Below are 5,142 nucleotides of genomic sequence, written 5' to 3' on the forward strand. Positions count from 1 at the left end.
AACGTCCCGCCTTTCGCTAGTTTGGTGTCAAAAAAACCAAAAGTAAAAACTTTAACAAATGCATGATGAACTCCAACAGGGTTTGTCGAGTGGTGTAGGATGGGTTGCCTGTCCAACCGGCGCTTAGTGGCGACGTCATTGGGCAGTACGTCTACAAGACCCTTTCTCTATTCGATGTTTAAAATCATATTTGTCGAAAATTTCTTGCGGGCTGCCTAATGCCGAAACGCTTGCCTTCACTTCCTTTTTACCTTCACAATCGAGCAAATGTTTCTACCACTGTGAAGTACTTGCCACGGTGGTCTGGCAAAGAGCCGCCGCTGGTTCCCCCGTCAAAGGATCCCGGTGGTCATAGATGCGCACAAAAGATGAATGAAAGAAACCAAAGGACTTGGTCCTTGCGCCTGCTGCGCCGCTGCGCCCACCGGCAGCGAGTACCGAGCCCGCCGCAGCTGGGGCCGCGAGCGGTGTCCGCGTGGCGGCCGCGGCGGCAGCGGCGGTGGCGGCGTTGTGGCGTATTGCGTCATGACCCACTCGCCCAGAGAACCACTTTCTCTCTCTTCTGGACAGTCCGCCCCCCTCCGCTCCTCGACCCCCACTCTGCGGGCCGCGTGGCCCGGCCGGTCTGGCCTGGCGCCGTGGGCCGCGCCGGGCGCCGCATCGGGCCGGGCCTTTTGGGCAGGAGCTTCCTTCCGCAGATTTTTTTTTGGCGGGAGGGAAACAGGAAACAGGACGGACAAGGGGGTGGGGGCAGGGAAAAATCCATCATCCAACATGTAACAATAAACACAAAACAATTCTCAAAAAATTACCCAAAACACAGACACAATGTAGCTGCTTGCTGAGTGCCAATGCGCATAGTGTTACGATACTCTTACAGTGCGCAAAAAGATGAACGAAAGTATGCAAGTTCCGAAGTGAGTTCCCAGCAAAATCTAATAACCCCGTCTATGTCAGCGAAATAAAATAAAAGTGTGTTTGTGCGAGATTACTAGGTCGCGCTCGTCCGCGGAGTGCAGCCGCTGTGCCGGTGCCGCGCCGGGTCCGGCCCGGCCGGGTCGGAGTGGAGTAGGTAGGGGCCCAACTGTTGCATAAAGCCCCAGCCAGCGCTGCCGCTCCGCTCCCCGCCGCGCCGCGCGCCCGCCGAGCCCCGAGCCTGCCCGCGCCGACACGCTAACCTTGACCAAGGCTACGCCAGGATGCAGTGCCCCGGCCGCTTCCGGGCCGCGCGGGCGCCACGCCCCCGGGGCTTCCCTCCTGAGCACGCCGCCCGCAACTGGAGCGGCGCGCGGGGCGCGGGGCCGCGGGGCGTGCGCTGGACGGTACGGCGCGCCCGTGGCTGCTGCAGGGTGCGGGGCGTGTGGCATCTCCTGCAGGAGGGCTGACACCCGGAGCTGTTTATGGGCGGGCCGGCGGGACTCGAACCCAAGCGCGAGTTGCCGACTGCTCGTACAGTGCGAGAAAATTCAAACCCAAAAACGAAAACTTTGACGACGAGTATTAGAACCCCCGATTCACAGTTCAAACTTTGCGGCGACATCAAAGAGCCAGGAGGCCGGTCTCGAAACGTCAGGTGAGAGGGTGTCGTGATGGAACCGGTTCTTCTCCCGCTCAAGCTACTGCGCTCACTCGTAGCTTGAGCCTAGCTCGCCCGACCTCCCACACTGTGGCGTCGTAGCCGCGCCGGTAGAGAGTCGGCCCCGTGCGCCACAAGTCAGGGGTTCGAATCTCCGATCCCAGCTACATTTTTCTGAACCGGTCGAACTCTTGGAGTTGAACTTAAACCCGTCATTTCAACGTGGCACCTTCGTGGATGAACGAACGGTCTGGTGGTTAACGCTGCCCCACTGGACTGGGGGTGACGATGACTCGGCACTGGGGTCCCATTAGGGGCAAAGGTTCGACCCTCGGCGAAAGCGTGCCGAGTAAGGGCCATCCCAGCCACAGCGGGAGTGGTAACCCGTGTGGAATTGATAAGTCCTTAGAATCTGGCTCATCGAAGGGATTCCACGACTCGGAAGCTTTCCGCTCGGATCGCATCTGGGTGCAGTACAGGCTAACCACCGTACGCCCGTCTCCTCTCTTTCTAACTCCCTCCGCCCTACCCCCCATTCCCGGTCAAGCGGACTGGTGGGAACCTAGTCGATGGCTGTAAACTCCGGTGTGAGCGAGATAGTCAAGAAACCCGGCCCTCAGCTTGGTGCCTGAAAACACCGGATCCCATACCGAACTCCGAAGTTAAGCAGGCGGGTCCCCGTGTCAAAGCGGGGTGGGTAGGGCCCACATTTTTTTCAGTTTTGATAATTTTGGGGGGTGGGGGGAGAGTATTAAAAAAGGCACATAAACTGCGTTAGCTGCCTGAGCAGCTTTAACAAACTAATGCGGAAGAGTTGTTGTGGCTATATTGTAGTTGATGATGATTGGTCCTGCAGAGCTGACGACTCCAAAGTGTTGACTCCCCCTTATTTTGCAGTGCAGAGCTGTGATTTTAGCCGAGCAGTTGGCAACACTGGGGCCGGGGGGCCTCCCCCTCCGCAATCACTTTCACTACTCCACGCTCCCTCTTCGCCCCCTCTCCTACCCTCCCCCTGGAGTTTTTCAGTGAGCCCCCTCCCTGGCTCCCTTGCCAGCCAGCTGTCGTGCTGGAAGTGTGTCGCTTGGGCCTGCCCCCTCCGAGCGACCCCCTCCTCCCGCCGCTCCTGCCAGGACGCCGACCTACTTCAGGAGGGTGAACAGGCGCAAGTAGAACCCCCGCGTCGCGACGCTCCTGAAAGTTATTCTATCTCTAGAAACACAAGGGTAATGTCGCACGCTTGAAGGTGGGTGAACTCCCAATTCACATTTTTTGGCAGGTAAAGGTGTGAATATTTCTTAGAATTTTGCACACTTGCACACAAATGCACGAATGGAAATTCACACGCCTGCAATGCAAGCCGATACAGGCTCTACAGAAGCGAACTGCGTGATTTTCGGAGCTTGCGACCGAACTGTGTGCTTTTTAGTACAAAGTGTCCGTTCGAACCTAACAATAAGGCACGTTAAACGAAAGGCAAAAGTCGGTGCGAGGGGCTCGGCGCGCGTTCCCTCCTGCCGCGGTATAGAGTTGCAGCGGCGGCGGCCGGCGCAGCGGACACAGTGCAGTGCGTGGGTTAAGGTTGGCAAAATGCAAATTGGCCTCCACATCTCGCCTCGGTCGCGTCGGACACGGCGACATCATTCATATGCGACAAGTAAGTCGTGCGCCCGGCGAGTGTGTGTTCCGCGTTGCACGTGGGTCACACACCGCTATTCCCACGGTGCGCACCGGCACCGCAGGGCCGCAGGGCTATCGGAACCCTGCAAACTATGTGCTACACCTTTTCCACGGGGTCTCTACACTCAGAAAACCACTTCTTTGTACGAACGATATCTTTTCGTAGCTGAAATCAACAAAATTTTATTTGCAACAAATAAAATTTTTCGTTAGTTCAACAAAATTCTTTAGTTTAAAGAAATGGAAAATTGGGACAGCGACAATTTTTCGTCGTTCCAACGAAAAACCTTTGTCGATTTCAGCTACGAAATTTGTTCTTTAAATATTAAATAAAATTTCTTTCGCACAAGGAAACGGTTTTCTGGGTGCAGTTTACTTCGGGGTCGACATAAAAGATTTTTTAAAGCTAATGATGCCACCGCAACATGAAAAAATGTTGAATTGTCATCATGGCCGCAAATTTGACATTTATTTGATTTATTTCCAACACTAAAGAAGTTTAGTTTCATCGCTCTCCATTCTCTAACGTTTCTGCAAGTGCTGCAGTGTATTATTGTGTCCAAAATTCGACAGGGTGGTTTCCATAGCCAACTTGATCCAGAAAACAGTCAGCACTTCGTATCAAAGATATTGTTGGTCGTGTCCAAATGCACGACAAGGAGTAAACGCAGGACCACCAACGCCGCTGGCTCAGTCCCGATCGCCGACCTCAAGAGTGCGCGCCGCGCCGCGCCTGGCACAGTCAGTAATTATGAAGAGGTGTCCAGCATGGAGATGAGGAAGTTATTGCACTTTGATTATCGCTGCAGCCGAGCGCGCTATTGTTTCGTTGGCACGACCCCAGGACGGGCGCGAGAAGTCGCCACCACCCGGAGGAGTGCATGTGCCACTGCTTCGCCTGTGTCGCCCCCTGCGCCGCCCCGCGCGCCGCCCCCGCCCCGGCCACAAGTTCATGGACGCAGCCAGACGCAACCCGTCCATCCACCCGCGCGTGGGAACACAAGAAGCACTGCTGGGGCCCGGCGCGCTCGTTAGTAGGGCTGGCCTGGCCTGCAGGGAGGACAGAACACGCCCGAGTGTGTTTTTCTCGGACGATGCGCCACTGACGCGAACAAAACAAATCCCCCACGCGAGAGATTGACTCTTATTTTGACTAGCATCCCCTCCCCCTCCGCTCCCACACGCCCCTCGCCAGGGGCGTGCCTGACGGGGACCACGACGCCGCGCTGCCGCCGCGCGCCGCGAGGCACCAGGCCGCGGGAGGAGGTGGGGCGTCTCGTCCCGTGCCGCCCAGCTACCCCACCGGGGTGTCGAAACACACCGCGCGCTGCAGCTGGGGCGTGGCGGCGAGTGGCGTGGCGGCGAGTGGCGTGGCGGCGAGTGGCGTGGCGTGGTGTGGCGGCGGCAGCGTCGAGCGACCTCAAAATTGTTTCTGGAATGGTCATCGCCGTCCTGGCCTGGTGGTGCGCCGCTGCGGTGGTGGTGCGGCCCGCGTGCCCGAGCGAGGGAAGTCCCGCGTCATCGTCACTCCTCCGTCACACCGCCGAAACAAGGGGGAATAACAAGAAACGACAATCCGTCCCCTCACCAAAAGTCATATCCCTGTGGATTCCTGTGCATTCCTGTGTATTCCTGTGGATTCCTGTGGATGACGATGCATTCTTATGCATTTTTTTTTATCGCAATATCCCGCACCAGACAATCAGAGCCAAATGAGTCGGGGCCGGGGTGAGATACTATGTTCAAAGAGAACTCTCCCTTCAGATCAGACTGCATAGCAAGTGGCGTTGTTTGTGTCCTCGTTCGCCGGTGGTGTGTGCGGAGCGGCCGGTGGCGTCGCCTGGCGGCAGGTTGCCGAAGCTCTCGCGGGGCGGGGTAGGCGGGGTGGG

Source organism: Frankliniella occidentalis, unplaced genomic scaffold (genome assembly GCF_000697945.3).
Source record: "Frankliniella occidentalis isolate FOCC.00 unplaced genomic scaffold, Focc_3.1 Scaffold213, whole genome shotgun sequence".
NCBI lineage: Eukaryota > Metazoa > Arthropoda > Insecta > Thysanoptera > Thripidae > Frankliniella > Frankliniella occidentalis.